The sequence below is a fragment of the Lepisosteus oculatus genome, unplaced genomic scaffold (assembly GCF_040954835.1).
Source record: "Lepisosteus oculatus isolate fLepOcu1 unplaced genomic scaffold, fLepOcu1.hap2 HAP2_SCAFFOLD_39, whole genome shotgun sequence".
NCBI classification, from domain to species: domain Eukaryota; kingdom Metazoa; phylum Chordata; class Actinopteri; order Semionotiformes; family Lepisosteidae; genus Lepisosteus; species Lepisosteus oculatus.
Window position 1 is genome coordinate 1,016,862 of NW_027167923.1, and position 26,864 is coordinate 1,043,725.

General features: G+C 48.8%; 1 non-coding gene across 1 annotated transcript; it reads left to right on the plus strand.

Annotated features, from left to right (window-relative positions):
• The first annotated feature begins 8,142 nt into the window (after positions 1-8,142).
• Positions 8,143-8,225, plus strand: trnal-cag (transfer RNA leucine (anticodon CAG)). Its single transcript has one exon. It is a non-coding gene; the product is annotated as a tRNA-Leu (tRNA).
• The last annotated feature ends 18,639 nt before the right edge of the window (positions 8,226-26,864 follow it).

Below are 26,864 nucleotides of genomic sequence, written 5' to 3' on the forward strand. Positions count from 1 at the left end.
AAAAGCTTGCTCAGTGCCGTCTCCAGTCGGGTGCAAATGGGTGAAGCAGCCTGCCGCGGGGAACGTGCGACGATAGGCGTAGGTGTATCCCCTGCCTCTTCCGATTTAGCTCGTGCTCCATAGGATGGAAGCGGATGCTCTGGCTTTTTGACTCGAATATAACCTGATCACAACAGAAGGCCGTGCAGCCCAGTGCTGGTTTAAGAATGCCTCGTGTCTTCAGGCCCCTATTCCTTCAGGTTACCCCTTTGGAATAGTCGTCCGAAAAAGACGGGAAAGGAAAAGCATGTAAGCTCCCACACACTGCGTTAGCATTAGCGGTTGGAATCTGATGGGAGAAAAGCAACCTGGCTCGCCGTCAAGCAATCCATCCCTGGTCTCCCACGTGACAGGCGGGGATACGCACCACTATACTAACGAGGAGCGCTTGCTTGGCGCTTGAAGACACTTCCTCTTGCGGCTACTACTGTTTCCGGTTTCGTCTTTTCTTTTCATTCCTCCCAGAGGAGCGCATGAAAACGTTTCCATCTGCGCCATCCTCACCCCTCCAATGCTATGGTCCCTGCTCCTCCTGGTGCACTGCAAACACTCATTCAGCCGGTTCTTTCAGTTTGAATACTTAGGTCTTCAAAGGCTGGAAGTAGGGCGCAAGACATGCCAATGCCAAAAGCGTGGCAGTGTGCTTCCAGCTGTGAAATGTCACTGGTGGATGTTGAAGACATTACTTCCAAGGCAGCAGGTCCAAGCGATTTAGCGTTTGTACAAGAAGCAGGAAGAGAGAAACGGCACTCCGCCTTTTTCTGGGCAGGCCGAAGCGACAGGAGAAGGGCGCCGTAGTCGGCAGTATTCGAGCCGACGCGGGGAGACCCCAATGGCTTTCTAGCCCAGCGCCTTAACCGCTCGGCCACGACTATAGGGAGCGCCGCCGCCGCCGGCTTGCGATCATTTAACACGGAGGGCGAGGCGGCGGCGGTAACCTTTTTCAATGTCGCTCTCCGTTTCCCCCCCAAAAAAGCCAAATGACATGCTAGCACTCGGACACCCTTCAGAAGACTGAAGGGTGGCTTAAAGCTGGAAGGATTAGGTCTCCTCCTTCCGACGCGACAATCGAACTTCCTTAGGCAGAGAGAAAGCAACATCGAGGAGCGTCAACAAGACTTTAGAAGCTGCGACACACGCCACTTTCAGTCGCAGACACAGCAGTTTTAAAGGCAGGAATCGCCTTTGCGAACGCCATGAGAAACAGAACGCAAGCTGTCCTGTCCTGCGGTTTAACAAACAGCCACGGCTTTCATGCGACTGGACATTTCTTTTCTGGAGCGAATTCACTTTCAACTTCAAGAAATTCACACAACTTGCGAAATACGAAATACAAATCGGGCTCATCGCTGCACAAGAAATACCGCCGGCTGGCAAGAAAATGACAACGGTGTTTTTCCTTAACGAAAAACTTCCCATGGAGAAAAACAACGGCTGTGCGTCTCTGTCGGCTTGATTCAGTTTAATGCAAGTATTCATTCTCCTCCTGGAAAATACAGCTTGCGAAAGATGAAATACAATTCTTGGCTTTTCTGGGTGAGTGCAGAAGAAATCCTGCCGGCTGGCAGAAGAATTCCAGCCTTTTTTACTCTTTAACCACAAACTTGCGAATGATACAAAGCAAGCGGGGTGCGTTTCTGTGCAGCTGTTAACTGAACAGCTGCTGCTTCAAGCCCACCCAGGGCTCATTCCGATTTCAACATCATGCCCCCTGAAGGTAGACTGGATTTCTTTGCGAAGCATTCACCTTTTGGACGTTTCAGGAAAGGTGCGTGTCGATGCCAGACTTGAAAAGCTTTCCATACAAAGAAACAACATAGTGCTTTTGATTGATGGGAAACGGCAAGAGCGGTTTGAGCAGCTCCGGCCTCTCAACCGCTTTACAATGTGATCGGCACCTCGGTAGCCAGTTTAGAAGGCTGAAAAGGATGCTGGAAGCACAGCGACGTTCTAAAACCAGCGCTTGAAAAGCATCTGCATACATAAAATGTCCATTTCCCCAAAGCTGAATCTGCAGCTTCAGAAGATTGTCAGCTATACGTTTTCGTTCTTTGTTTCCTTTTTTACATGACAAGCTTTCGAGAAATGAACTGTCTATTGTGATGAAGGCTGCATTAGAAATTGTGCATCTAGCTTAGTTCAATGAAATCGGGAGGTGCGCCTGTCTCAAGCGGATGGCTCTTTGCAGGCACACTACGGAAACCTGCGGGCGCAAGTTGGGAGAAGTGACTCTTGCAGAGTGTTGAGCTTTGAGAAGAGGGCTCCGCTCAGGAAGATATTTCCACATGTTGAAGAGTCGCTTTTCGCCCTTTCTTTCCCACATTTTTCCAGTGCGGTTATTGATCGCGTTCAAAATGTTTTCCCAACGTACGTGTTACCTGCAAAATCACAGTGAAACTGTTATGGCGAAAAGATTCCTAATAGTTATTGTATTAGAATAGCTCTCCAATTTCTTAGCCTTCGTACACGCAATGTTTAAGGAAACGCTAGAGTAAATGAAACTGTAAATAGACAGGAGCTCTTCTTAGTTTTCATACAAGTTATGATGGCTGCAGCTCCTATCTGCGTCCGGGTGACCGGAGCCAAGGGATTATCTGCGGAACCTTTGATTTATCTCTCGGGCAAGGAGCTAGATACGCCCTTTTCATCTCAGTTTGATCACACCTGTGCATTAAAACGCAGTGCTCGGTACCATCGAGGTGTAAGAGGTTCAAGGATGAGCGGGAAACTTTGTTAATAAGGAGACGGGCACCGCCCAACGTGGGGCTCGAACCCACGACCCTGAGATTAAGAGTCTCATGCTCTACCGACTGAGCTAGCCGGGCGCCGGTGGAGCTGGTGGTTAACTTGTCCCTGTTGACGGCAATTTGACAAGGTATACTTCCTGGCTTTTCATCATGTGCTGACCGGATTCGAGAGTAGCACACCCTGTTCTTTGTTGATTACTGTACCTCCAGCAGCGCAAATGTCAGTAATCATTGAAATGTACGACCTACAATCTCCTCAGCATTGTGGACTTCTCAGTGATCATCCTTCTACGTTCTGCTGTAGTTTTCATGCAAGTGAAAACCGTGCTCCAAATAACAGCGGCACAGTTGTATCCTGCGGTAAGCATTCTTCTAATTCCATCGTTTTGCTCCAGGTAAAAGGTAGCGCATCATAGTGTTGATATTCCAAGGTTTCAGAGTCCGTATTGGATGGCTTGGATGCAGACATCGCTCAGAGCTCCCAGTATGATTTTCCCGAGTTCAGTTTTGCAGTGTTTTAGTGCTTTACTACTTCCAGTGGGCCTTTGAATGCTCTGCTAAGTAGAGACGTGACATAATTACTAATGCGACCGAGTGTGCTGGCTGTTCCTGGTTCGTAATGATTAACGCGAGAAATCAATATAAACATAACTGCTTCGATTTCGAGGTTCAGTTGAAGCATTCGAAGAAACTATCAAAGACCTCAGAACAACCGAAGACACATTTGGTCATCTCCGTATTGGTGAAGATTAAAGAGTCCTGCAAGTGTCAAGCTTGCACAAACACACACGAGAGAGAAACTCAGGACAGAACTTAAAGAAAGGGAGATGCAGACTATTTGAAGGCACTTTGCTAACCCAATGGCATGATTATGAATCGTGCATAGGACACACGTAGCAGAGGATGGTTTTGATCCATCGACCTCTGGGTTATGGGCCCAGCACGCTTCCGCTGCGCCACTCTGCTGACGGCCGCTCTGCGCGTGGCGCACAACTGCTCTTTTTATTTCCTACATAAGTGATGAAAGAGTTGAAAGTTTCAACGACAAACGCAGACGTCACTTTGAGCGCTTGGTGTTGTAGCACAAATCATCACATGCTGCTCTACACTGGATTATAAAAGCCGACACATTTTCCAAACATTTTAATGCTGGAGTCACAATGTAGTATTAATAACAGTGCGATACTCGAGGAGCGTAGTGGGATCGCGGTGGCTCATCAGACCGCCCCGGGATTAGGGGCCAGCGTCAGGATGGCCGAGCGGTCTAAGGCGCTGCGTTCAGGTCGCAGTCTCCCCTGGAGGCGTTGGTTCGAATCTCACTCCTGACAAAAAGCTTGCTTAGTGCCGTCTCCAGTCGGGTGCAAATGGGTGAAGCAGCCTGACGCAGGGAACGTGCGCCGATAGGCGTAGGTGTATCCCCTGCCTCTTCCGATTTAGCTCGTGCTCCATAGGATGGAAGCGGATGCTCTGGCTTTTTCACTCGAATATAACCTGATCACAACAGAAGGCCGTGCAGCCCAGTGCTGGTTTAAGAATGCCTCGTGTCTTCAGGCCCCTATTCCTTCAGGTTACCCCTTTGGAATAGTCGTCCGAAAAAGACGGGAAAGGAAAAGCATGTAAGCTCCCACACACTGCGTTAGCATTAGCGGTTGGAATCTGATGGGAGAAAAGCAACCTGGCTCGCCGTCAAGCAATCCATCCCTGGTCTCCCACGTGACAGGCGGGGATACGCACCACTATACTAACGAGGAGCGCTTGCTTGGCGCTTGAAGACACTTCCTCTTGCGGCTACTACTGTTTCCGGTTTCGTCTTTTCTTTTCATTCCTCCCAGAGGAGCGCATGAAAACGTTTCCATCTGCGCCATCCTCACCCCTCCAATGCTATGGTCCCTGCTCCTCCTGGTGCACTGCAAACACTCATTCAGCCGGTTCTTTCAGTTTGAATACTTAGGTCTTCAAAGGCTGGAAGTAGGGCGCAAGACATGCCAATGCCAAAAGCGTGGCAGTGTGCTTCCAGCTGTGAAATGTCACTGGTGGATGTTGAAGACATTACTTCCAAGGCAGCAGGTCCAAGCGATTTAGCGTTTGTACAAGAAGCAGGAAGAGAGAAACGGCACTCCGCCTTTTTCTGGGCAGGCCGAAGCGACAGGAGAAGGGCGCCGTAGTCGGCAGGATTCGAGCCGACGCGGGGAGACCCCAATGGCTTTCTAGCCCAGCGCCTTAACCGCTCGGCCACGACTATAGGGAGCGCCGCCGCCGCCGGCTTGCGATCATTTAACACGGAGGGCGAGGCGGCGGCGGTAACCTTTTTCAATGTCGCTCTCCGTTTCCCCCCCAAAAAAGCCAAATGACATGCTAGCACTCGGACACCCTTCAGAAGACTGAAGGGTGACTTAAAGCTGGAAGGATTAGGTCTCCCCGTTCCGACGCGACAATCGAACTTCCTTAGGCAGAGAGAAAGCAACATCGAGGAGCGTCAACAAGACTTTAGAAGCTGCGACACACGCCACTTTCAGTCGCAGACACAGCAGTTTTAAAGGCAGGAATCGCCTTTGCGAACGCCATGAGAAACAGAACGCAAGCTCAGGTCCTGCGGTTTAACAAACAGCCACGGCTTTCAAGCGACATTTCTTTTCTGGAGCGAATTCACTTTCAACTTCAAGAAATTCACACAACTTGCGAAATACGAAATACAAATCTGGCTCATCGCTGCACAAGAAATACCGCCGGCTGGCAAGAAAATGACAACGGTGTTTTTCCTTAACGAAAAACTTCCCATGGAGAAAAACAACGGCTGTGCGTCTCTGTCGGCTTGATTCAGTTTAATGCAAGTATTCATTCTCCTCCTGGAAAATACAGCTTGCGAAAGATGAAATACAATTCTTGGCTTTTCTGGGTGAGTGCAGAAGAAATCCTGCCGGCTGGCAGAAGAATTCCAGCCTTTTTTACTCTTTAACCACAAACTTGCGAATGATACAAAGCAAGCGGGGTGCGTTTCTGTGCAGCTGTTAACTGAACAGCTGCTGCTTCAAGCCCACCCAGGGCTCATTCCGATTTCAACATCATGCCCCCTGAAGGTAGACTGGATTTCTTTGCGAAGCATTCACCTTTTGGACGTTTCAGGAAAGGTGCGTGTCGATGCCAGACTTGAAAAGCTTTCCATACAAAGAAACAACATAGTGCTTTTGATTGATGGGAAACGGCAAGAGCGGTTTGAGCAGCTCCGGCCTCTCAACCGCTTTACAATGTGATCGGCACCTCGGTAGCCAGTTTAGAAGGCTGAAAAGGATGCTGGAAGCACAGCGACGTTCTAAAACCAGCGCTTGAAAAGCATCTGCATACATAAAATGTCCATTTCCCCAAAGCTGAATCTGCATCTTCAGAAGATTGTCAGCTATACGTTTTCGTTCTTTGTTTCCTTTTTTTACGACAAGCTTTCGAGAAATGAACTGTCTATTGTGATGAAGGCTGCATTAGAAATTGTGCATCTAGCTTAGTTCAATGAAATCGGGAGGTGCACCTGTCTCAAGCGGATGGCTCTTTGCAGGCACACTACGGAAACCTGCGGGCGCAAGTTGGGAGAAGTGACTCTTGCAGAGTGTTGAGCTTCGAGAAGAGGGCTCCGCTCAGGAAGATATTTCCACATGTTGAAGAGTCGCTTTTCGCCCTTTCTTTCCCACATTTTTCCAGTGCGGTTATTGATCGCGTTCAAAATGTTTTCCCAACGTACGTGTTACCTGCAAAATCACAGTGAAACTGTTATGCCGAAAAGATTCCTAATAGTTATTGTATTAGAATAGCTCTCCAATTTCTTAGCCTTCGTACACGCAATGTTTAAGGAAACGCTAGAGTAAATGAAACTGTAAATAGACAGGAGCTCTTCTTAGTTTTCATACAAGTTATGATGGCTGCAGCTCCTATCTGCGTCCGGGTGACCGGAGCCAAGGGATTATCTGCGGAACCTTTGATTTATCTCTCGGGCAAGGAGCTAGATACGCCCTTTTCATCTCGGTTTGATCACACCTGTGCATTAAAACGCAGTGCTCGGTACCATCGAGGTGTAAGAGGTTCAAGGATGAGCGGGAAACTTTGTTAATAAGGAGACGGGCACCGCCCAACGTGGGGCTCGAACCCACGACCCTGAGATTAAGAGTCTCATGCTCTACCGACTGAGCTAGCCGGGCGCCGGTGGAGCTGGTGGTTAACTTGTCCCTGTTGACGGCAATTTGACAAGGTATACTTCCTGGCTTTTCATCATGTGCTGACCGGATTCGAGAGTAGTACACCCTGTTCTTTGTTGATTACTGTACCTCCAGCAGCGCAAATGTCAGTAATCATTGAAATGTACGACCTACAATCTCCTCAGCATGCCCGCGTGGACTCCTCAGTGATCATCCTTCTACGTTCTGCTGTAGTTTTCATGCAAGTGAAAACCGTGCTCCAAATAACAGCGGCACAGTTGTATCCTGCGGTAAGCATTCTTCTAATTCCATCGTTTTGCTCCAGGTAAAAGGTAGCGCATCATAGTGTTGATATTCCAAGGTTTCAGAGTCCGTATTGGATGGCTTGGATGCAGACATCGCTCAGAGCTCCCAGTATGATTTTCCCGAGTTCAGTTTTGCAGTGTTTTAGTGCTTTACTACTTCCAGTGGGCCTTTGAATGCTCTGCTAAGTAGAGACGTGACATAATTACTAATGCGACCGAGTGTGCTGGCTGTTCCTGGTTCGTAATGATTAACGCGAGAAATCAATATAAACATAACTGCTTCGATTTCGAGGTTCAGTTGAAGCTTTCAAAGAAACTATCAAAGACCTCAGAACAACCGAAGACACATTTGGTCATCTCCGTATTGGTGAAGATTAAAGAGTCCCGCAAGTGTCAAGCTTGCACAAACACACACGAGAGAGAAACTCAGGACAGAATTTAAAGAAAGGGAGATGCAGACTATTTGAAGGCACTTTGCTAACCTAATGGCACGCTTATGAATCGTGCATAGGACACATGTAGCAGAGGATGGTTTCGATCCATCGACCTCTGGGTTATGGGCCCAGCACGCTTCCGCTGCGCCACTCTGCTGACGGCCTCTCTGCGTGTGGCGCACAACTGCTCTTTTTATTTCCTACATAAGTGATGAAAGAGTTGAAAGTTTCAACGACAAACGCAGACGTCACTTTGAGCGCTTGGTGTTGTAGCACAAATCATCACATGCTGCTCTACACTGGATTATAAAAGCCGACACATTTTCCAAACATTTTAATGCTGGAGTCACACTGTAGTATTAATAACAGTGCGATACTCGAGGAGCGTAGTGGGATCGCGGTGGCTCATCAGACCGCCCCGGGACAGGGGGCCCGCGTCAGGATGGCCGAGCGGTCTAAGGCGCTGCGTTCAGGTCGCAGTCTCCCCTGGAGGCGTGGGTTCGAATCCCACTCCTGACAAAAAGCTTGCTCAGTGCCGTCTCCAGTCGGGTGCAAATGGGTGAAGCAGCCTGCCGCGGGGAACGTGCGACGATAGGCGTAGGTGTATCCCCTGCCTCTTCCGATTTAGCTCGTGCTCCATAGGATGGAAGCGGATGCTCTGGCTTTTTGACTCGAATATAACCTGATCACAACAGAAGGCCGTGCAGCCCAGTGCTGGTTTAAGAATGCCTCGTGTCTTCAGGCCCCTATTCCTTCAGGTTACCCCTTTGGAATAGTCGTCCGAAAAAGACGGGAAAGGAAAAGCATGTAAGCTCCCACACACTGCGTTAGCATTAGCGGTTGGAATCTGATGGGAGAAAAGCAACCTGGCTCGCCGTCAAGCAATCCATCCCTGGTCTCCCACGTGACAGGCGGGGATACGCACCACTATACTAACGAGGAGCGCTTGCTTGGCGCTTGAAGACACTTCCTCTTGCGGCTACTACTGTTTCCGGTTTCGTCTTTTCTTTTCATTCCTCCCAGAGGAGCGCATGAAAACGTTTCCATCTGCGCCATCCTCACCCCTCCAATGCTATGGTCCCTGCTCCTCCTGGTGCACTGCAAACACTCATTCAGCCGGTTCTTTCAGTTTGAATACTTAGGTCTTCAAAGGCTGGAAGTAGGGCGCAAGACATGCCAATGCCAAAAGCGTGGCAGTGTGCTTCCAGCTGTGAAATGTCACTGGTGGATGTTGAAGACATTACTTCCAAGGCAGCAGGTCCAAGCGATTTAGCGTTTGTACAAGAAGCAGGAAGAGAGAAACGGCACTCCGCCTTTTTCTGGGCAGGCCGAAGCGACAGGAGAAGGGCGCCGTAGTCGGCAGGATTCGAGCCGACGCGGGGAGACCCCAATGGCTTTCTAGCCCAGCGCCTTAACCGCTCGGCCACGACTATAGGGAGCGCCGCCGCCGCCGGCTTGCGATCATTTAACACGGAGGGCGAGGCGGCGGCGGTAACCTTTTTCAATGTCGCTCTCCGTTTCCCCCCCAAAAAAGCCAAATGACATGCTAGCACTCGGACACCCTTCAGAAGACTGAAGGGTGGCTTAAAGCTGGAAGGATTAGGTCTCCTCCTTCCGACGCGACAATCGAACTTCCTTAGGCAGAGAGAAAGCAACATCGAGGAGCGTCAACAAGACTTTAGAAGCTGCGACACACGCCACTTTCAGTCGCAGACACAGCAGTTTTAAAGGCAGGAATCGCCTTTGCGAACGCCATGAGAAACAGAACGCAAGCTGTCCTGTCCTGCGGTTTAACAAACAGCCACGGCTTTCATGCGACTGGACATTTCTTTTCTGGAGCGAATTCACTTTCAACTTCAAGAAATTCACACAACTTGCGAAATACGAAATACAAATCGGGCTCATCGCTGCACAAGAAATACCGCCGGCTGGCAAGAAAATGACAACGGTGTTTTTCCTTAACGAAAAACTTCCCATGGAGAAAAACAACGGCTGTGCGTCTCTGTCGGCTTGATTCAGTTTAATGCAAGTATTCATTCTCCTCCTGGAAAATACAGCTTGCGAAAGATGAAATACAATTCTTGGCTTTTCTGGGTGAGTGCAGAAGAAATCCTGCCGGCTGGCAGAAGAATTCCAGCCTTTTTTACTCTTTAACCACAAACTTGCGAATGATACAAAGCAAGCGGGGTGCGTTTCTGTGCAGCTGTTAACTGAACAGCTGCTGCTTCAAGCCCACCCAGGGCTCATTCCGATTTCAACATCATGCCCCCTGAAGGTAGACTGGATTTCTTTGCGAAGCATTCACCTTTTGGACGTTTCAGGAAAGGTGCGTGTCGATGCCAGACTTGAAAAGCTTTCCATACAAAGAAACAACATAGTGCTTTTGATTGATGGGAAACGGCAAGAGCGGTTTGAGCAGCTCCGGCCTCTCAACCGCTTTACAATGTGATCGGCACCTCGGTAGCCAGTTTAGAAGGCTGAAAAGGATGCTGGAAGCACAGCGACGTTCTAAAACCAGCGCTTGAAAAGCATCTGCATACATAAAATGTCCATTTCCCCAAAGCTGAATCTGCAGCTTCAGAAGATTGTCAGCTATACGTTTTCGTTCTTTGTTTCCTTTTTTACATGACAAGCTTTCGAGAAATGAACTGTCTATTGTGATGAAGGCTGCATTAGAAATTGTGCATCTAGCTTAGTTCAATGAAATCGGGAGGTGCGCCTGTCTCAAGCGGATGGCTCTTTGCAGGCACACTACGGAAACCTGCGGGCGCAAGTTGGGAGAAGTGACTCTTGCAGAGTGTTGAGCTTTGAGAAGAGGGCTCCGCTCAGGAAGATATTTCCACATGTTGAAGAGTCGCTTTTCGCCCTTTCTTTCCCACATTTTTCCAGTGCGGTTATTGATCGCGTTCAAAATGTTTTCCCAACGTACGTGTTACCTGCAAAATCACAGTGAAACTGTTATGGCGAAAAGATTCCTAATAGTTATTGTATTCGAATAGCTCTCCAATTTCTTAGCCTTCGTACACGCAATGTTTAAGGAAACGCTAGAGTAAATGAAACTGTAAATAGACAGGAGCTCTTCTTAGTTTTCATACAAGTTATGATGGCTGCAGCTCCTATCTGCGTCCGGGTGACCGGAGCCAAGGGATTATCTGCGGAACCTTTGATTTATCTCTCGGGCAAGGAGCTAGATACGCCCTTTTCATCTCAGTTTGATCACACCTGTGCATTAAAACGCAGTGCTCGGTACCATCGAGGTGTAAGAGGTTCAAGGATGAGCGGGAAACTTTGTTAATAAGGAGACGGGCACCGCCCAACGTGGGGCTCGAACCCACGACCCTGAGATTAAGAGTCTCATGCTCTACCGACTGAGCTAGCCGGGCGCCGGTGGCGCAGGTGGTTAACTTGTCCCTGTTGACGGCAATTTGACAAGGTATACTTCCTGGCTTTTCATCATGTGCTGACCGGATTCGAGAGTAGCACACCCTGTTCTTTGTTGATTACTGTACCTCCAGCAGCGCAAATGTCAGTAATCATTAAAATGTACGACCTACAATCTCCTCAGCATTGTGGACTTCTCAGTGATCATCCTTCTACGTTCTGCTGTAGTTTTCATGCAAGTGAAAACCGTGCTCCAAATAACAGCGGCACAGTTGTATCCTGCGGTAAGCATTCTTCTAATTCCATCGTTTTGCTCCAGGTAAAAGGTAGCGCATCATAGTGTTGATATTCCAAGGTTTCAGAGTCCGTATTGGATGGCTTGGATGCAGACATCGCTCAGAGCTCCCAGTATGATTTTCCCGAGTTCAGTTTTGCAGTGTTTTAGTGCTTTACTACTTCCAGTGGGCCTTTGAATGCTCTGCTAAGTAGAGACGTGACATAATTACTAATGCGACCGAGTGTGCTGGCTGTTCCTGGTTCGTAATGATTAACGCGAGAAATCAATATAAACATAACTGCTTCGATTTCGAGGTTCAGTTGAAGCTTTCAAAGAAACTATCAAAGACCTCAGAACAACCGAAGACACATTTGGTCATCTCCGTATTGGTGAAGATTAAAGAGTCCCGCAAGTGTCAAGCTTGCACAAACACACACGAGAGAGAAACTCAGGACAGAACTTAAAGAAAGGGAGATGCAGACTATTTGAAGGCACTTTGCTAACCCAATGGCATGATTATGAATCATGCATAGGACACACGTAGCAGAGGATGGTTTTGATCCATCGACCTCTGGGTTATGGGCCCAGCACGCTTCCGCTGCGCCACTCTGCTGACGGCCGCTCTGCGCGTGGCGCACAACTGCTCTTTTTATTTCCTACATAAGTGATGAAAGAGTTGAAAGTTTCAACGACAAACGCAGACGTCACTTTGAGCGCTTGGTGTTGTAGCACAAATCATCACATGCTGCTCTACACTGGATTATAAAAGCCGACACATTTTCCAAACATTTTAATGCTGGAGTCACAATGTAGTATTAATAACAGTGCGATACTCGAGGAGCGTAGTGGGATCGCGGTGGCTCATCAGACCGCCCCGGGATTAGGGGCCAGCGTCAGGATGGCCGAGCGGTCTAAGGCGCTGCGTTCAGGTCGCAGTCTCCCCTGGAGGCGTTGGTTCGAATCTCACTCCTGACAAAAAGCTTGCTCAGTGCCGTCTCCAGTCGGGTGCAAATGGGTGAAGCAGCCTGACGCAGGGAACGTGCGCCGATAGGCGTAGGTGTATCCCCTGCCTCTTCCGATTTAGCTCGTGCTCCATAGGATGGAAGCGGATGCTCTGGCTTTTTCACTCGAATATAACCTGATCACAACAGAAGGCCGTGCAGCCCAGTGCTGGTTTAAGAATGCCTCGTGTCTTCAGGCCCCTATTCCTTCAGGTTACCCCTTTGGAATAGTCGTCCGAAAAAGACGGGAAAGGAAAAGCATGTAAGCTCCCACACACTGCGTTAGCATTAGCGGTTGGAATCTGATGGGAGAAAAGCAACCTGGCTCGCCGTCAAGCAATCCATCCCTGGTCTCCCACGTGACAGGCGGGGATACGCACCACTATACTAACGAGGAGCGCTTGCTTGGCGCTTGAAGACACTTCCTCTTGCGGCTACTACTGTTTCCGGTTTCGTCTTTTCTTTTCATTCCTCCCAGAGGAGCGCATGAAAACGTTTCCATCTGCGCCATCCTCACCCCTCCAATGCTATGGTCCCTGCTCCTCCTGGTGCACTGCAAACACTCATTCAGCCGGTTCTTTCAGTTTGAATACTTAGGTCTTCAAAGGCTGGAAGTAGGGCGCAAGACATGCCAATGCCAAAAGCGTGGCAGTGTGCTTCCAGCTGTGAAATGTCACTGGTGGATGTTGAAGACATTACTTCCAAGGCAGCAGGTCCAAGCGATTTAGCGTTTGTACAAGAAGCAGGAAGAGAGAAACGGCACTCCGCCTTTTTCTGGGCAGGCCGAAGCGACAGGAGAAGGGCGCCGTAGTCGGCAGGATTCGAGCCGACGCGGGGAGACCCCAATGGCTTTCTAGCCCAGCGCCTTAACCGCTCGGCCACGACTATAGGGAGCGCCGCCGCCGCCGGCTTGCGATCATTTAACACGGAGGGCGAGGCGGCGGCGGTAACCTTTTTCAATGTCGCTCTCCGTTTCCCCCCCAAAAAAGCCAAATCACATGCTAGCACTCGGACACCCTTCAGAAGACTGAAGGGTGGCTTAAAGCTGGAAGGATTAGGTCTCCCCGTTCCGACGCGACAATCGAACTTCCTTAGGCAGAGAGAAAGCAACATCGAGGAGCGTCAACAAGACTTTAGAAGCTGCGACACACGCCACTTTCAGTCGCAGACACAGCAGTTTTAAAGGCAGGAATCGCCTTTGCGAACGCCATGAGAAACAGAACGCAAGCTCAGGTCCTGCGGTTTAACAAACAGCCACGGCTTTCAAGCGACATTTCTTTTCTGGAGCGAATTCACTTTCAACTTCAAGAAATTCACACAACTTGCGAAATACGAAATACAAATCTGGCTCATCGCTGCACAAGAAATACCGCCGGCTGGCAAGAAAATGACAACGGTGTTTTTCCTTAACGAAAAACTTCCCATGGAGAAAAACAACGGCTGTGCGTCTCTGTCGGCTTGATTCAGTTTAATGCAAGTATTCATTCTCCTCCTGGAAAATACAGCTTGCGAAAGATGAAATACAATTCTTGGCTTTTCTGGGTGAGTGCAGAAGAAATCCTGCCGGCTGGCAGAAGAATTCCAGCCTTTTTTACTCTTTAACCACAAACTTGCGAATGATACAAAGCAAGCGGGGTGCGTTTCTGTGCAGCTGTTAACTGAACAGCTGCTGCTTCAAGCCCACCCAGGGCTCATTCCGATTTCAACATCATGCCCCCTGAAGGTAGACTGGATTTCTTTGCGAAGCATTCACCTTTTGGACGTTTCAGGAAAGGTGCGTGTCGATGCCAGACTTGAAAAGCTTTCCATACAAAGAAACAACATAGTGCTTTTGATTGATGGGAAACGGCAAGAGCGGTTTGAGCAGCTCCGGCCTCTCAACCGCTTTACAATGTGATCGGCACCTCGGTAGCCAGTTTAGAAGGCTGAAAAGGATGCTGGAAGCACAGCGACGTTCTAAAACCAGCGCTTGAAAAGCATCTGCATACATAAAATGTCCATTTCCCCAAAGCTGAATCTGCATCTTCAGAAGATTGTCAGCTATACGTTTTCGTTCTTTGTTTCCTTTTTTTACGACAAGCTTTCGAGAAATGAACTGTCTATTGTGATGAAGGCTGCATTAGAAATTGTGCATCTAGCTTAGTTCAATGAAATCGGGAGGTGCACCTGTCTCAAGCGGATGGCTCTTTGCAGGCACACTACGGAAACCTGCGGGCGCAAGTTGGGAGAAGTGACTCTTGCAGAGTGTTGAGCTTCGAGAAGAGGGCTCCGCTCAGGAAGATATTTCCACATGTTGAAGAGTCGCTTTTCGCCCTTTCTTTCCCACATTTTTCCAGTGCGGTTATTGATCGCGTTCAAAATGTTTTCCCAACGTACGTGTTACCTGCAAAATCACAGTGAAACTGTTATGCCGAAAAGATTCCTAATAGTTATTGTATTAGAATAGCTCTCCAATTTCTTAGCCTTCGTACACGCAATGTTTAAGGAAACGCTAGAGTAAATGAAACTGTAAATAGACAGCAGCTCTTCTTAGTTTTCATACAAGTTATGATGGCTGCAGCTCCTATCTGCGTCCGGGTGACCGGAGCCAAGGGATTATCTGCGGAACCTTTGATTTATCTCTCGGGCAAGGAGCTAGATACGCCCTTTTCATCTCAGTTTGATCACACCTGTGCATTAAAACGCAGTGCTCGGTACCATCGAGGTGTAAGAGGTTCAAGGATGAGCGGGAAACTTTGTTAATAAGGAGACGGGCACCGCCCAACGTGGGGCTCGAACCCACGACCCTGAGATTAAGAGTCTCATGCTCTACCGACTGAGCTAGCCGGGCGCCGGTGGCGCAGGTGGTTAACTTGTCCCTGTTGACGGCAATTTGACAAGGTATACTTCCTGGCTTTTCATCATGTGCTGACCGGATTCGAGAGTAGCACACCCTGTTCTTTGTTGATTACTGTACCTCCAGCAGCGCAAATGTCAGTAATCATTGAAATGTACGACCTACAATCTCCTCAGCATTGTGGACTTCTCAGTGATCATCCTTCTACGTTCTGCTGTAGTTTTCATGCAAGTGAAAACCGTGCTCCAAATAACAGCGGCACAGTTGTATCCTGCGGTAAGCATTCTTCTAATTCCATCGTTTTGCTCCAGGTAAAAGGTAGCGCATCATAGTGTTGATATTCCAAGGTTTCAGAGTCCGTATTGGATGGCTTGGATGCAGACATCGCTCAGAGCTCCCAGTATGATTTTCCCGAGTTCAGTTTTGCAGTGTTTTAGTGCTTTACTACTTCCAGTGGGCCTTTGAATGCTCTGCTAAGTAGAGACGTGACATAATTACTAATGCGACCGAGTGTGCTGGCTGTTCCTGGTTCGTAATGATTAACGCGAGAAATCAATATAAACATAACTGCTTCGATTTCGAGGTTCAGTTGAAGCTTTCAAAGAAACTATCAAAGACCTCAGAACAACCGAAGACACATTTGGTCATCTCCGTATTGGTGAAGATTAAAGAGTCCCGCAAGTGTCAAGCTTGCACAAACACACACGAGAGAGAAACTCAGGACAGAATTTAAAGAAAGGGAGATGCAGACTATTTGAAGGCACTTTGCTAACCCAATGGCACGCTTAGGAATCGTGCATAGGACACACGTAGCAGAGGATGGTTTCGATCCATCGACCTCTGGGTTATGGGCCCAGCACGCTTCCGCTGCGCCACTCTGCTGACGGCCTCTCTGCGTGTGGCGCACAACTGCTCTTTTTATTTCCTACATAAGTGATGAAAGAGTTGAAAGTTTCAACGACAAACGCAGACGTCACTTTGAGCGCTTGGTGTTGTAGCACAAATCATCACATGCTGCTCTACACTGGATTATAAAAGCCGACACATTTTCCAAACATTTTAATGCTGGAGTCACAATGTAGTATTAATAACAGTGCGATACTCGAGGAGCGTAGTGGGATCGCGGTGGCTCATCAGACCGCCCCGGGATTAGGGGCCAGCGTCAGGATGGCCGAGCGGTCTAAGGCGCTGCGTTCAGGTCGCAGTCTCCCCTGGAGGCGTTGGTTCGAATCTCACTCCTGACAAAAAGCTTGCTCAGTGCCGTCTCCAGTCGGGTGCAAATGGGTGAAGCAGCCTGACGCAGGGAACGTGCGCCGATAGGCGTAGGTGTATCCCCTGCCTCTTCCGATTTAGCTCGTGCTCCATAGGATGGAAGCGGATGCTCTGGCTTTTTCACTCGAATATAACCTGATCACAACAGAAGGCCGTGCAGCCCAGTGCTGGTTTAAGAATGCCTCGTGTCTTCAGGCCCCTATTCCTTCAGGTTACCCCTTTGGAATAGTCGTCCGAAAAAGACGGGAAAGGAAAAGCATGTAAGCTCCCACACACTGCGTTAGCATTAGCGGTTGGAATCTGATGGGAGAAAAGCAACCTGGCTCGCCGTCAAGCAATCCATCCCTGGTCTCCCACGTGACAGGCGGGGATACGCACCACTATACTAACGAGGAGCGCTTGCTTGGCGCTTGAAGACACTTCCTCTTGCGGCTACTACTGTTTCCGGTTTCGTCTTTTCTTTTCATTCCTCCCAGAGGAGCGCATGAAAACGTTTCCATCTGCGCCATCCTCACCCCTCCAATGCTATGGTCCCTGCTCCTCCTGGTGCACTGCAAACACTCATTCAGCCGGTTCTTTCAGTTTGAATACTTAGGTCTTCAAAGGCTGGAAGTAGGGCGCAAGACATGCCAATGCCAAAAGCGTGGCAGTGTGCTTCCAGCTGTGAAATGTCACTGGTGGATGTTGAAGACATTACTTCCAAGGCAGCAGGTCCAAGCGATTTAGCGTTTGTACAAGAAGCAGGAAGAGAGAAACGGCACTCCGCCTTTTTCTGGGCAGGCCGAAGCGACAGGAGAAGGGCGCCGTAGTCGGCAGGATTCGAGCCGACGCGGGGAGACCCCAATGGCTTTCTAGCCCAGCGCCTTAACCGCTCGGCCACGACTATAGGGAGCGCCGCCGCCGCCGGCTTGCGATCATTTAACACGGAGGGCGAGGCGGCGGCGGTAACCTTTTTCAATGTCGCTCTCCGTTTCCCCCCCAAAAAAGCCAAATGACATGCTAGCACTCGGACACCCTTCACAAGACTGAAGGGTGGCTTAAAGCTGGAATGATTAGGTCTCCTCCTTCCGACGCGACAATCGAACTTCCTTAGGCAGAGAGAAAGCAACATCGAGGAGCGTCAACAAGACTTTAGAAGCTGCGACACACGCCACTTTCAGTCGCAGACACAGCAGTTTTAAAGGCAGGAATCGCCTTTGCGAACGCCATGAGAAACAGAACGCAAGCTGTCCTGTCCTGCGGTTTAACAAACAGCCACGGCTTTCATGCGACTGGACATTTCTTTTCTGGAGCGAATTCACTTTCAACTTCAAGAAATTCACACAACTTGCGAAATACGAAATACAAATCGGGCTCATCGCTGCACAAGAAATACCGCCGGCTGGCAAGAAAATGACAACGGTGTTTTTCCTTAACGAAAAACTTCCCATGGAGAAAAACAACGGCTGTGCGTCTCTGTCGGCTTGATTCAGTTTAATGCAAGTATTCATTCTCCTCCTGGAAAATACAGCTTGCGAAAGATGAAATACAATTCTTGGCTTTTCTGGGTGAGTGCAGAAGAAATCCTGCCGGCTGGCAGAAGAATTCCAGCCTTTTTTACTCTTTAACCACAAACTTGCGAATGATACAAAGCAAGCGGGGTGCGTTTCTGTGCAGCTGTTAACTGAACAGCTGCTGCTTCAAGCCCACCCAGGGCTCATTCCGATTTCAACATCATGCCCCCTGAAGGTAGACTGGATTTCTTTGCGAAGCATTCACCTTTTGGACGTTTCAGGAAAGGTGCGTGTCGATGCCAGACTTGAAAAGCTTTCCATACAAAGAAACAACATAGTGCTTTTGATTGATGGGAAACGGCAAGAGCGGTTTGAGCAGCTCCGGCCTCTCAACCGCTTTACAATGTGATCGGCACCTCGGTAGCCAGTTTAGAAGGCTGAAAAGGATGCTGGAAGCACAGCGACGTTCTAAAACCAGCGCTTGAAAAGCATCTGCATACATAAAATGTCCATTTCCCCAAAGCTGAATCTGCAGCTTCAGAAGATTGTCAGCTATACGTTTTCGTTCTTTGTTTCCTTTTTTACATGACAAGCTTTCGAGAAATGAACTGTCTATTGTGATGAAGGCTGCATTAGAAATTGTGCATCTAGCTTAGTTCAATGAAATCGGGAGGTGCGCCTGTCTCAAGCGGATGGCTCTTTGCAGGCACACTACGGAAACCTGCGGGCGCAAGTTGGGAGAAGTGACTCTTGCAGAGTGTTGAGCTTTGAGAAGAGGGCTCCGCTCAGGAAGATATTTCCACATGTTGAAGAGTCGCTTTTCGCCCTTTCTTTCCCACATTTTTCCAGTGCGGTTATTGATCGCGTTCAAAATGTTTTCCCAACGTACGTGTTACCTGCAAAATCACAGTGAAACTGTTATGGCGAAAAGATTCCTAATAGTTATTGTATTAGAATAGCTCTCCAATTTCTTAGCCTTCGTACACGCAATGTTTAAGGAAACGCTAGAGTAAATGAAACTGTAAATAGACAGGAGCTCTTCTTAGTTTTCATACAAGTTATGATGGCTGCAGCTCCTATCTGCGTCCGGGTGACCGGAGCCAAGGGATTATCTGCGGAACCTTTGATTTATCTCTCGGGCAAGGAGCTAGATACGCCCTTTTCATCTCAGTTTGATCACACCTGTGCATTAAAACGCAGTGCTCGGTACCATCGAGGTGTAAGAGGTTCAAGGATGAGCGGGAAACTTTGTTAATAAGGAGACGGGCACCGCCCAACGTGGGGCTCGAACCCACGACCCTGAGATTAAGAGTCTCATGCTCTACCGACTGAGCTAGCCGGGCGCCGGTGGCGCAGGTGGTTAACTTGTCCCTGTTGACGGCAATTTGACAAGGTATACTTCCTGGCTTTTCATCATGTGCTGACCGGATTCGAGAGTAGCACACCCTGTTCTTTGTTGATTACTGTACCTCCAGCAGCGCAAATGTCAGTAATCATTGAAATGTACGACCTACAATCTCCTCAGCATTGTGGACTTCTCAGTGATCATCCTTCTACGTTCTGCTGTAGTTTTCATGCAAGTGAAAACCGTGCTCCAAATAACAGCGGCACAGTTGTATCCTGCGGTAAGCATTCTTCTAATTCCATCGTTTTGCTCCAGGTAAAAGGTAGCGCATCATAGTGTTGATATTCCAAGGTTTCAGAGTCCGTATTGGATGGCTTGGATGCAGACATCGCTCAGAGCTCCCAGTATGATTTTCCCGAGTTCAGTTTTGCAGTGTTTTAGTGCTTTACTACTTCCAGTGGGCCTTTGAATGCTCTGCTAAGTAGAGACGTGACATAATTACTAATGCGACCGAGTGTGCTGGCTGTTCCTGGTTCGTAATGATTAACGCGAGAAATCAATATAAACATAACTGCTTCGATTTCGAGGTTCAGTTGAAGCTTTCAAAGAAACTATCAAAGACCTCAGAACAACCGAAGACACATTTGGTCATCTCCGTATTGGTGAAGATTAAAGAGTCCCGCAAGTGTCAAGCTTGCACAAACACACACGAGAGAGAAACTCAGGACAGAATTTAAAGAAAGGGAGATGCAGACTATTTGAAGGCACTTTGCTAACCCAATGGCACGCTTAGGAATCGTGCATAGGACACACGTAGCAGAGGATGGTTTCGATCCATCGACCTCTGGGTTATGGGCCCAGCACGCTTCCGCTGCGCCACTCTGCTGACGGCCTCTCTGCGTGTGGCGCACAACTGCTCTTTTTATTTCCTACATAAGTGATGAAAGAGTTGAAAGTTTCAACGACAAACGCAGACGTCACTTTGAGCGCTTGGTGTTGTAGCACAAATCATCACATGCTGCTCTACACTGGATTATAAAAGCCGACACATTTTCCAAACATTTTAATGCTGGAGTCACAATGTAGTATTAATAACAGTGCGATACTCGAGGAGCGTAGTGGGATCGCGGTGGCTCATCAGACCGCCCCGGGATTAGGGGCCAGCGTCAGGATGGCCGAGCGGTCTAAGGCGCTGCGTTCAGGTCGCAGTCTCCCCTGGAGGCGTTGGTTCGAATCTCACTCCTGACAAAAAGCTTGCTCAGTGCCGTCTCCAGTCGGGTGCAAATGGGTGAAGCAGCCTGACGCAGGGAACGTGCGCCGATAGGCGTAGGTGTATCCCCTGCCTCTTCCGATTTAGCTCGTGCTCCATAGGATGGAAGCGGATGCTCTGGCTTTTTGACTCGAATATAACCTGATCACAACAGAAGGCCGTGCAGCCCAGTGCTGGTTTAAGAATGCCTCGTGTCTTCAGGCCCCTATTCCTTCAGGTTACCCCTTTGGAATAGTCGTCCGAAAAAGACGGGAAAGGAAAAGCATGTAAGCTCCCACACACTGCGTTAGCATTAGCGGTTGGAATCTGATGGGAGAAAAGCAACCTGGCTCGCCGTCAAGCAATCCATCCCTGGTCTCCCACGTGACAGGCGGGGATACGCACCACTATACTAACGAGGAGCGCTTGCTTGGCGCTTGAAGACACTTCCTCTTGCGGCTACTACTGTTTCCGGTTTCGTCTTTTCTTTTCATTCCTCCCAGAGGAGCGCATGAAAACGTTTCCATCTGCGCCATCCTCACCCCTCCAATGCTATGGTCCCTGCTCCTCCTGGTGCACTGCAAACACTCATTCAGCCGGTTCTTTCAGTTTGAATACTTAGGTCTTCAAAGGCTGGAAGTAGGGCGCAAGACATGCCAATGCCAAAAGCGTGGCAGTGTGCTTCCAGCTGTGAAATGTCACTGGTGGATGTTGAAGACATTACTTCCAAGGCAGCAGGTCCAAGCGATTTAGCGTTTGTACAAGAAGCAGGAAGAGAGAAACGGCACTCCGCCTTTTTCTGGGCAGGCCGAAGCGACAGGAGAAGGGCGCCGTAGTCGGCAGGATTCGAGCCGACGCGGGGAGACCCCAATGGCTTTCTAGCCCAGCGCCTTAACCGCTCGGCCACGACTATAGGGAGCGCCGCCGCCGCCGGCTTGCGATCATTTAACACGGAGGGCGAGGCGGCGGCGGTAACCTTTTTCAATGTCGCTCTCCGTTTCCCCCCCAAAAAAGCCAAATGACATGCTAGCACTCGGACACCCTTCACAAGACTGAAGGGTGGCTTAAAGCTGGAATGATTAGGTCTCCTCCTTCCGACGCGACAATCGAACTTCCTTAGGCAGAGAGAAAGCAACATCGAGGAGCGTCAACAAGACTTTAGAAGCTGCGACACACGCCACTTTCAGTCGCAGACACAGCAGTTTTAAAGGCAGGAATCGCCTTTGCGAACGCCATGAGAAACAGAACGCAAGCTGTCCTGTCCTGCGGTTTAACAAACAGCCACGGCTTTCATGCGACTGGACATTTCTTTTCTGGAGCGAATTCACTTTCAACTTCAAGAAATTCACACAACTTGCGAAATACGAAATACAAATCGGGCTCATCGCTGCACAAGAAATACCGCCGGCTGGCAAGAAAATGACAACGGTGTTTTTCCTTAACGAAAAACTTCCCATGGAGAAAAACAACGGCTGTGCGTCTCTGTCGGCTTGATTCAGTTTAATGCAAGTATTCATTCTCCTCCTGGAAAATACAGCTTGCGAAAGATGAAATACAATTCTTGGCTTTTCTGGGTGAGTGCAGAAGAAATCCTGCCGGCTGGCAGAAGAATTCCAGCCTTTTTTACTCTTTAACCACAAACTTGCGAATGATACAAAGCAAGCGGGGTGCGTTTCTGTGCAGCTGTTAACTGAACAGCTGCTGCTTCAAGCCCACCCAGGGCTCATTCCGATTTCAACATCATGCCCCCTGAAGGTAGACTGGATTTCTTTGCGAAGCATTCACCTTTTGGACGTTTCAGGAAAGGTGCGTGTCGATGCCAGACTTGAAAAGCTTTCCATACAAAGAAACAACATAGTGCTTTTGATTGATGGGAAACGGCAAGAGCGGTTTGAGCAGCTCCGGCCTCTCAACCGCTTTACAATGTGATCGGCACCTCGGTAGCCAGTTTAGAAGGCTGAAAAGGATGCTGGAAGCACAGCGACGTTCTAAAACCAGCGCTTGAAAAGCATCTGCATACATAAAATGTCCATTTCCCCAAAGCTGAATCTGCAGCTTCAGAAGATTGTCAGCTATACGTTTTCGTTCTTTGTTTCCTTTTTTACATGACAAGCTTTCGAGAAATGAACTGTCTATTGTGATGAAGGCTGCATTAGAAATTGTGCATCTAGCTTAGTTCAATGAAATCGGGAGGTGCGCCTGTCTCAAGCGGATGGCTCTTTGCAGGCACACTACGGAAACCTGCGGGCGCAAGTTGGGAGAAGTGACTCTTGCAGAGTGTTGAGCTTTGAGAAGAGGGCTCCGCTCAGGAAGATATTTCCACATGTTGAAGAGTCGCTTTTCGCCCTTTCTTTCCCACATTTTTCCAGTGCGGTTATTGATCGCGTTCAAAATGTTTTCCCAACGTACGTGTTACCTGCAAAATCACAGTGAAACTGTTATGGCGAAAAGATTCCTAATAGTTATTGTATTAGAATAGCTCTCCAATTTCTTAGCCTTCGTACACGCAATGTTTAAGGAAACGCTAGAGTAAATGAAACTGTAAATAGACAGGAGCTCTTCTTAGTTTTCATACAAGTTATGATGGCTGCAGCTCCTATCTGCGTCCGGGTGACCGGAGCCAAGGGATTATCTGCGGAACCTTTGATTTATCTCTCGGGCAAGGAGCTAGATACGCCCTTTTCATCTCAGTTTGATCACACCTGTGCATTAAAACGCAGTGCTCGGTACCATCGAGGTGTAAGAGGTTCAAGGATGAGCGGGAAACTTTGTTAATAAGGAGACGGGCACCGCCCAACGTGGGGCTCGAACCCACGACCCTGAGATTAAGAGTCTCATGCTCTACCGACTGAGCTAGCCGGGCGCCGGTGGCGCAGGTGGTTAACTTGTCCCTGTTGACGGCAATTTGACAAGGTATACTTCCTGGCTTTTCATCATGTGCTGACCGGATTCGAGAGTAGCACACCCTGTTCTTTGTTGATTACTGTACCTCCAGCAGCGCAAATGTCAGTAATCATTGAAATGTACGACCTACAATCTCCTCAGCATTGTGGACTTCTCAGTGATCATCCTTCTACGTTCTGCTGTAGTTTTCATGCAAGTGAAAACCGTGCTCCAAATAACAGCGGCACAGTTGTATCCTGCGGTAAGCATTCTTCTAATTCCATCGTTTTGCTCCAGGTAAAAGGTAGCGCATCATAGTGTTGATATTCCAAGGTTTCAGAGTCCGTATTGGATGGCTTGGATGCAGACATCGCTCAGAGCTCCCAGTATGATTTTCCCGAGTTCAGTTTTGCAGTGTTTTAGTGCTTTACTACTTCCAGTGGGCCTTTGAATGCTCTGCTAAGTAGAGACGTGACATAATTACTAATGCGACCGAGTGTGCTGGCTGTTCCTGGTTCGTAATGATTAACGCGAGAAATCAATATAAACATAACTGCTTCGATTTCGAGGTTCAGTTGAAGCTTTCAAAGAAACTATCAAAGACCTCAGAACAACCGAAGACACATTTGGTCATCTCCGTATTGGTGAAGATTAAAGAGTCCCGCAAGTGTCAAGCTTGCACAAACACACACGAGAGAGAAACTCAGGACAGAATTTAAAGAAAGGGAGATGCAGACTATTTGAAGGCACTTTGCTAACCCAATGGCACGCTTAGGAATCGTGCATAGGACACACGTAGCAGAGGATGGTTTCGATCCATCGACCTCTGGGTTATGGGCCCAGCACGCTTCCGCTGCGCCACTCTGCTGACGGCCTCTCTGCGTGTGGCGCACAACTGCTCTTTTTATTTCCTACATAAGTGATGAAAGAGTTGAAAGTTTCAACGACAAACGCAGACGTCACTTTGAGCGCTTGGTGTTGTAGCACAAATCATCACATGCTGCTCTACACTGGATTATAAAAGCCGACACATTTTCCAAACATTTTAATGCTGGAGTCACAATGTAGTATTAATAACAGTGCGATACTCGAGGAGCGTAGTGGGATCGCGGTGGCTCATCAGACCGCCCCGGGATTAGGGGCCAGCGTCAGGATGGCCGAGCGGTCTAAGGCGCTGCGTTCAGGTCGCAGTCTCCCCTGGAGGCGTTGGTTCGAATCTCACTCCTGACAAAAAGCTTGCTCAGTGCCGTCTCCAGTCGGGTGCAAATGGGTGAAGCAGCCTGACGCAGGGAACGTGCGCCGATAGGCGTAGGTGTATCCCCTGCCTCTTCCGATTTAGCTCGTGCTCCATAGGATGGAAGCGGATGCTCTGGCTTTTTGACTCGAATATAACCTGATCACAACAGAAGGCCGTGCAGCCCAGTGCTGGTTTAAGAATGCCTCGTGTCTTCAGGCCCCTATTCCTTCAGGTTACCCCTTTGGAATAGTCGTCCGAAAAAGACGGGAAAGGAAAAGCATGTAAGCTCCCACACACTGCGTTAGCATTAGCGGTTGGAATCTGATGGGAGAAAAGCAACCTGGCTCGCCGTCAAGCAATCCATCCCTGGTCTCCCACGTGACAGGCGGGGATACGCACCACTATACTAACGAGGAGCGCTTGCTTGGCGCTTGAAGACACTTCCTCTTGCGGCTACTACTGTTTCCGGTTTCGTCTTTTCTTTTCATTCCTCCCAGAGGAGCGCATGAAAACGTTTCCATCTGCGCCATCCTCACCCCTCCAATGCTATGGTCCCTGCTCCTCCTGGTGCACTGCAAACACTCATTCAGCCGGTTCTTTCAGTTTGAATACTTAGGTCTTCAAAGGCTGGAAGTAGGGCGCAAGACATGCCAATGCCAAAAGCGTGGCAGTGTGCTTCCAGCTGTGAAATGTCACTGGTGGATGTTGAAGACATTACTTCCAAGGCAGCAGGTCCAAGCGATTTAGCGTTTGTACAAGAAGCAGGAAGAGAGAAACGGCACTCCGCCTTTTTCTGGGCAGGCCGAAGCGACAGGAGAAGGGCGCCGTAGTCGGCAGGATTCGAGCCGACGCGGGGAGACCCCAATGGCTTTCTAGCCCAGCGCCTTAACCGCTCGGCCACGACTATAGGGAGCGCCGCCGCCGCCGGCTTGCGATCATTTAACACGGAGGGCGAGGCGGCGGCGGTAACCTTTTTCAATGTCGCTCTCCGTTTCCCCCCCAAAAAAGCCAAATGACATGCTAGCACTCGGACACCCTTCACAAGACTGAAGGGTGGCTTAAAGCTGGAATGATTAGGTCTCCTCCTTCCGACGCGACAATCGAACTTCCTTAGGCAGAGAGAAAGCAACATCGAGGAGCGTCAACAAGACTTTAGAAGCTGCGACACACGCCACTTTCAGTCGCAGACACAGCAGTTTTAAAGGCAGGAATCGCCTTTGCGAACGCCATGAGAAACAGAACGCAAGCTGTCCTGTCCTGCGGTTTAACAAACAGCCACGGCTTTCATGCGACTGGACATTTCTTTTCTGGAGCGAATTCACTTTCAACTTCAAGAAATTCACACAACTTGCGAAATACGAAATACAAATCGGGCTCATCGCTGCACAAGAAATACCGCCGGCTGGCAAGAAAATGACAACGGTGTTTTTCCTTAACGAAAAACTTCCCATGGAGAAAAACAACGGCTGTGCGTCTCTGTCGGCTTGATTCAGTTTAATGCAAGTATTCATTCTCCTCCTGGAAAATACAGCTTGCGAAAGATGAAATACAATTCTTGGCTTTTCTGGGTGAGTGCAGAAGAAATCCTGCCGGCTGGCAGAAGAATTCCAGCCTTTTTTACTCTTTAACCACAAACTTGCGAATGATACAAAGCAAGCGGGGTGCGTTTCTGTGCAGCTGTTAACTGAACAGCTGCTGCTTCAAGCCCACCCAGGGCTCATTCCGATTTCAACATCATGCCCCCTGAAGGTAGACTGGATTTCTTTGCGAAGCATTCACCTTTTGGACGTTTCAGGAAAGGTGCGTGTCGATGCCAGACTTGAAAAGCTTTCCATACAAAGAAACAACATAGTGCTTTTGATTGATGGGAAACGGCAAGAGCGGTTTGAGCAGCTCCGGCCTCTCAACCGCTTTACAATGTGATCGGCACCTCGGTAGCCAGTTTAGAAGGCTGAAAAGGATGCTGGAAGCACAGCGACGTTCTAAAACCAGCGCTTGAAAAGCATCTGCATACATAAAATGTCCATTTCCCCAAAGCTGAATCTGCAGCTTCAGAAGATTGTCAGCTATACGTTTTCGTTCTTTGTTTCCTTTTTTACATGACAAGCTTTCGAGAAATGAACTGTCTATTGTGATGAAGGCTGCATTAGAAATTGTGCATCTAGCTTAGTTCAATGAAATCGG